Below are 7,426 nucleotides of genomic sequence, written 5' to 3'. Positions count from 1 at the left end.
TCCACCTCCGCGGTGGCGTCGGGCCGGTTTCCAGCCGCCACCCCCGCCCGCCAGCCCAGTCGCGTCTCCAGCTCTGTGACCGGCCACTCAGCGTTCTCTTGGGCTTCCGTTTCTTGCCGCAGCCTTTTCTTCCATCCGCCCACAGCCCGGAGCCGATGCGCCTCCCTGGCCTCTCGCTGGGCCCCGGGAGAGATTTCCTGACCCTTACCCTGCGCGTGCAGACTTGGGGCCCCTCAGCTCGGAGCGGGGGTCTTGATGTCACCGCTGCTCTTCCTGGCACAAGCCCTGTCTGCCGAGCCCGCGTTGCCCGGCCCCGACGGGCGGTTCTGGGCCCGCGGCTGCCCCCAGAGGCCCTGCGGCGCTCCCTGACCGTCCGGCTTCCAGTTCCCCCTGGACTCCTGGTACGCGGGGTTTCCCTTTCTTCTTAAAATCTCAGCTTTGCGTCCGGTTCCGATTTACGTTCAGCTCACGGTTCTAGATGTTCTGGTCGTCAGAGGGGAAGCAGAAAGCGTGAGGGGCTGAGAAGCCGGGTAGGACGGCAGGAATGCGGCGGGCAGACTCGCCAAGCCAGGGGGGAAACACCGCGGTCCAGCAATGCCGGGGCCTCCAGGACTGAGGGTCCAGATCCTCCAGAGAAAGAGGAGCAGACCCTCGGGGCCGGTTTTCTCTCCTGAGGCACCTGCTGCTCGTGTGCTGCACGGGACACGAGCACAGGGGGGCTCCGGAACATTACCGCTCCGGGGATGCGGAGTTGAGCTCAGGGCGACCTTCAGAGGAGGAGGGCGTGGTGACGTCGTGCGCCTCACAGGTGGGACTCCTGGGGACTCCAGGAGAGCAGAGCCCCGGAAGGACGGGCAGACAGGAGGTAGAACAAGCCTTGTCTACAGCTCAGTCCCTGAGTGGATTGAAGGGATCCGTCCCTCTCTGGGGGTGATCCTCTCTGATAAGTGTAACCTCATCCACAGGATCTCTTTTTGTCCCCGTTCACAATGTCTGTCACTTTAAATTCAGAGTCCCTGGGAGTTTCTGGCTCAGTCCAATTAGGTATCGGACTTGATTTCAGCTCAGGTCATAATCTCATGGTCGTGAGATCAAGCCCCATATCTGGCTCGGTGTTGAGCTTGAAGCCTTCTTGGGATTCTCATTCTCTCTCTCTCTCTCTCTCTCTCTCTCTTTCTCTCTCAGAAACAAACAAAAAAGGGTCACCAGACATCAAGGGACACCGGGCTGGCTCAGTCCGAGGAATGTGTGACTCTTAACCTCAGGGTCATGAGTATGAGCCCCACATTGGGTGTGGAGATTACTTAAATAAATAAACTTAAAGGGCGCCTGGGTGGTTCAGTCTGTTGGCATCCGACTTTGGCTCAGGTCATGATCTCACAGCTCGTGGGTTGAAGCCCCGTGTCGGGCTCTGTGCTGACAGCTCGGAGCCTGGAGCCTGCTTCGGGTTCTGTGTCTCCCTCTCTCTCTGCCCCTTCCCCTCTCATGCTCTCTCTCTCCTTCAGAAATAAATTAAAAAACATTAAAAAATTTTTTTTTAAATAAATAAACTTAAACTTAAAAAAAAGAGTCACCCAGACAGCAGCACATCGAGCCAAAGGAGAAGCAGGGGTCAAGTATTGGAGCTATCAAACAAGTTTGGCAACAGTTGTGATTAATATGTTCAGAACAACAAATGGCAAGATGGAAATTTTCACTTGGAGAAAGGAGACGTTCTTTTTAAATCAAGAATTCTAGAATTAAAAATGAAATAACCACAGTAAAAAGTGCAACGTATGGGTTCACAGCCAGGACAGAAGTGCAGGAGGCCTAGCGAGCTGTGACGTAGACACAATAAAAGATGAACACAAGGAGGAAAAATGCATAGAAAATGCGGGAAAGAGCATGACAGACACACAGGACATGCACACAGGTTTAACGCAGGTAAACTGAGTCCGAGCAAGGGGAATTGGGAAATTGGGGCAGAATTATATCTGAAGAGGGATGGCTGAGGCTTTCCCCAAACTGGTGAAAGGCCAGTTCAAGAAGTGCCACACACCTCAACACAGAGGAGCGCAGATTTGCTCCTGATTGTAGGAAAGCCACCAAAAAACTAAAACGAAAGAGAAAACCTAAAACAGCCAGAAAAAGACACCATCTAGAAAGGCAGCAGTGACGCGTTTGACCTCTCCACGCAAGTAAGGAAATCCAGAAGACGACGGAACGGTGTAGTTTAAGTGCCAGAAAAGGGTAACTGCCAACTCGGAATATTATATCAATGTGCCAAGTGAAAGGAAAAGGCAAATAAAAACATTTCCAAACACTCCCCACTCGAGAAGCAGAGAGATTTCGTCACAGCAAACCTGTATACCAAAACCAGAAATCTCAGTGACGGTCTATTGGAAAATGACCCCAGGTGGAAACATGGAAATGCCGGCTGAAAAGAAGAGTGCAAATATGTCAGTACCTTCAGGGCATGTTGACTGCAGAAATCAGTAAGACAATTCATTGTAGGGTTTATAATATTTGCGGAGTTAAAATGCCTGCTCGTAACAGCACATAGGTGGGAAGAGGCAGACGGATTTCAAGAGCTGGAGAGGTCTGTATGTGGTCTAGGAAGTAGCAAAAACTGCGAGCTCACACTGGGTCCTAATAAGTGAAAGATAAATTTATAATTGAATTTTAGAGTTGTGAATTATTTTGTAAATTGCCAGGAAGCAGTAAAAAGAACAATTCACATTAGACCATAATAAGTGAAAGATGGGTTTTATAATTGTTTGGGTACCTACTAAGAGTATAACGAAAGAATTACTAACAAGCAAATGGGGAAACAAGCAAATGGGGAAGAAGAAGAGGAGGAGGAGGAGGAAGGGAGGGAGAGGGATGAGGAGGAGAAGGAGCAGTAAAAGAATACTTGATTATCCTAACACAAAAAGGGAAGAAAAATGGAATAATAGATATAATATAGCAGATTTAAAGTTAAATACGTTGGTAAGTGCCAGAATCTACTAAAAAAACACTCCAACTAAAAAATAGATATTGTCAGACTGAGTTTGTAAAAACAAAATCTACAAAAGTTTAAATAAAAGGATGAAAAGGATGATTATGGATAACACCAACCAGAGACAAGCTAGATATACGGATATCATACCAAGTAGACTTTAATTAAGGCAAGGAAAATAACTCAGGATAAAAAGAACTTCATGATGATAAAAGGGCTCATCAGCCAGGACTATAGCAACTAAATTGTACGCAACTAATAACATAGCTTCAAAACACATAAAGAAATACTGATGGCACCGAAAGGAGAAATAGATAAATCCACAATCACAACGGCAGACTATAACACAGCCCTTGGAGCAACTGGTGAAATAAGCAGACAAAACATTAATGGATATATTTGAAAATAAAGCTGATCAAACTGATAAAAGACGGAAAATATATGGAAGTATATATATTCTTTTCAAGGGCGCATGAACATTTATCACAACTGTCCATATTCTGGACGAGAAAGCATACTCTATACCTTTCCAATGATCGAAATAATTCAAAATATATATTCAGACCACAGTGGAAAATAGGCTAGAAATCAATTACAAAAGAATAATGGAAAATCCTCAAATGTTTGATAATTTAGCAACACATATCTGAATAACTCACGGGCCAAGGAAGAAATCTTAATGAACACTAAAAATTGTTTCACCCAAATGACAATGAAAATACAATATCTCCAACTTCATGGGATTCAGCGTAAACGTTGTCTTTTGAAGGAAATTTTGTAGCCTGAAATCCATATATCGGAAAAGAAGGAAAGCTGAAAATCAATGATGATCCATCTCACAAAATAAAGAAGAAAGGAAAGGGGAGGAAAGAAGCTTAAAACAGGGAAGAGAGGGTGAAAACTAACATAAGCATAAAATACAGAATAAGAGCAAAATTGATGCAACAAAAAAACAATGTATCATAGAGAAAATTGCGAACCCACCCAAGCAGTTGTCTCTACAGAAAGAAAAATAAAGTGGTAGACCCCAGCAAGACTGAGCGAGAGAGAGAGAAGGTGTGAATCACCACTCTTTGCGAGTTGGTGAAAATGAAAAAGCACAGAAAGCAGACCCTCAGACCCTAAAAGGATGACAAGCAAATATTATGAGCAATTTTGTGTCAATACCTTTCACTTTCCATCATCAGTTTTTTTGAATCCTTATTGCAGTATACGGTACCCGTTGGAGGGCATAGATATCAGGGTGCGCGACTCAATGGATTTTTTTGTATACATGCACCTGGGTAACCACCACAGAAATCAGGACGGAGGACGTTACCTCAAGCCCTCCTTGGCCAATACCTCCCTCCAGAGTACTGGTGTTGCCTTCCACGGCCATGGCTTAGTTTTCCTTATTTTCAAAACGACACAGCGCATAGATTTGGCACCTGGCTTCCATTTGTCTTGGTTGTGTGTGCGGATTCATCACAACGTGTGAGGTTCCGTTCGCCGCAGTGTACTATCAGTGCGTGAACATACCAGAAGTTACTGATCCATTCCATTCCTGATGGCCACGGAGGTCGCTTGTAGCTGCTTATGAGAGGCTGCGTGGGCGTTCTCATGATGTCTTTTGGGGATCACCGCACTGTTTCCCTTGGGTGTAGACCCAGCAGAGTGCCGGGTCACTGGTAGGCATTGGGTAGCTTTAGTAACTAGTGCTGAGTTTTTTCCAAGATTGTCAAGCTGTTCCACTCTCCCCCAGCCTTGACAGGGACCCCTCGCTTCAGCTCTGCTGGGTCGTGCTGTTCTGTCTCATCATGGTTTTACCTTGCGCTTCTCTGAGGACAGACGAGGTGGCACCTCTTTTCACACCGTTCTCCGACCCCCTGTGCTCCTCACGTACAGCAGCCGCTCAGCCTTTTGACCATTTTTATTGCGTTGTCTGTCTTGTTCTCTCTGCTTATAGGACCCATGTATTTTGGATACGGGTTACTTGCTGAATCTAGTTATAGGTATATCGTTCCTTTTCACGCTCTTAGAGGGATCTTTGGATGAATGAGTGTTCTTAGCTGAGCTAGCCCAGTTTAAGAAAAACTTCCCTTGGGGGGTGGCGCCTGGGGGCTTAGTCAGGTAAGTGTCTGACTCTTGATTTCTGCTCAGTCATGGTCTCGTGGTTCATGGGATCGAGCCCTACGTTAGGCTTGCGCTGGCAGAGCGGAACCTGCTTAGGACTCTCTCTCTCTCCGTCTCCCTCTCTGCCCCTCTGCTGCTTGTGCTGTCTCTCTCAAAACTAATAAATATTTTTTTTAATTTTTTTTTCAACGTTTATTTATTTTTTGGGACAGAGAGAGACAGAGCATGAATGGGCGAGGGGCAGAGAGAGAGGGAGACACAGAATCGGAACAGGCTCCAGGCTCCGAGCCATCAGCCCAGAGCCCGACGCGGGGCTCGAACTCACGGACCGCGAGATCGTGACCTGGCTGAAGTCGGACGCTTAACCGACTGCGCCACCCAGGCGCCCCAAATAAGTATTTTTTTAATTTTTTTTTTCAACGTTTATTTATTTTTGGACAGAGAGAGACAGAGCATGAACGGGGAGGGGCAGAGAGAGAGGAGACACAGAATCGGAAACAGGCTCCAGACTCCGAGCCATCAGCCCAGAGCCTGACGCGGGGCTCGAACTCACGGACCGCGAGATCGTGACCTGGCTGAAGTCGGACGCTTAACCGACTGCGCCACCCAGGCGCCCCGATTCTTGTGTCCTATTTAAGAAATCTTTGTAACCCAAAGTCACAATTTTATTTCACCTTCTAGATGTTATGTTGTACCTTTGACATTGGATTAGAAGTCTGATGAGATCCGTATCTTTGTTCCTCTACATGTATACATCTTTTTTAAGTGATTTTAAGTTTGTTTTTTTAGAGAGAGACAAAGTGGGGGTGGGGGGAGGGACGGAGGGAGGGAGAGAGAGAATCCCGAGAGGCTCTGCACTGTCCTCCCAGAGCCCAATTCGGGGCTCGAACCCACAAACCATGAGATCGTGACCTGAACCGAAGACGGACGCTTAACTGACTGAGCCCCCCTAGTGCCCCTGTAATAAATCTCTTAAAATTTAATTTTTTATTAAGACTTTACTTTTTTGAGCAATGTTAGGTTCACGGTAAAACAGTGGGGAGAGGACAGTGATTTCCCACCTGCACTACGCAAGCCCCCTGTGCCGTCGGCGTTCCCCACCACAGTGGGACGTGAGTGCCCTGAGGAAGCTACGGTGACCTGTCATCATCACCGGGGCCTGTGTCTACAGGAGGGCTCAGTCCGCGCACACGCCCTGGGTCTGGGCCAGGGTACGACAACATGTACCCATCTGCTATCAGGGCCCGGTCCCTCCCTCCGCAGCGCCAGCCCCTGGAAACCACGGAGCTCTTACTGTCTTCGTAGTCCTGCCTTTCCAGAACGAGTCACTGCCTGCTTTTCCAGTCCTTCCCTGTCACGGAGTCTCAGCTGTTGACTTGCGATGCGCTTTGGTGATCACCTTCGTTTGCGCCTGCCTTGGGGTTCTTATCACATCCATCAATTTCTAGCTTGTATCCAGTCTAGGCATCTTTTGCCGTCATTTCTTTGGACATTTTCTTCTCCACACTTTTCCTGGGACCCCAACTACATGTGTGTTGGACTTCTCGATATTGTGCCATTTATCAGTGCTGCTGTTTATTTTTTTAATTTAATCTTTTTCTTTTTTGTTAAAGCCTTTTCTCTGTGCCTCATTTTGGGTAATTCCTCCTGTTTATATTTTCTAGATGAACAGTCTTTTCTTCTGCAGTGTCTCCCGGCTATTAATACCATTCAATGTATTATTCATTTCAGATCTGTGTGGGGAACAGAGCTGGTGTGGAAACAGAGCTGGTGGGGGAACAGAGCTAACGTGGGGAACAGAGCTGGTGTGGAAACAGAGCTGGTGGGGGGAACAGAGTTGGTTTGGGAACAGAGCTAACGTGGGGGAAGAGAGGTGGTGGTGGGGAACAGAGCTGGTGGGGGTAACAGAGCTGGTGTAGGAACAGAGCTGGTGGGGGGAACAGAGCTAATGTGGGGAACAGAGCTGGTGTGGGAACAGAGCTAACCTGGGGAACAGAGCTAACGTGGGGGACGGAGCTAATGTGGGGAATGGAGCTAACTCAGGGAACAGAGCTGGTGTGGGAACGGAGCTAACGTGGGAGCAGGGCTGGTGGGGGGAACAGAGCTGTGCGGGGAACAGAGCTGGTGTGGGGAACAGAGCTAAGGTGGGAACAGAGCTGTGTGGGAACAGAGCTAAGGGGGGAACGGAGCTAACGTGGGAAGGGAGCTGACGTGGGGAACAGCGCTGGTGGGGGAGCAGTGGGGTACAAGTGGTTCCTGTGCCGTGGTCGAGCGACCTGGTGATCGGTCTCTGTTGCAGCCAGCAGTGTGGGCGGACGGCAGGCTGGACGCTCT

Source organism: Lynx canadensis, chromosome B3, assembly GCF_007474595.2.
Source record: "Lynx canadensis isolate LIC74 chromosome B3, mLynCan4.pri.v2, whole genome shotgun sequence".
Lineage (NCBI taxonomy): Eukaryota > Metazoa > Chordata > Mammalia > Carnivora > Felidae > Lynx > Lynx canadensis.
Note: the sequence above shows the minus strand (reverse complement) of the source record.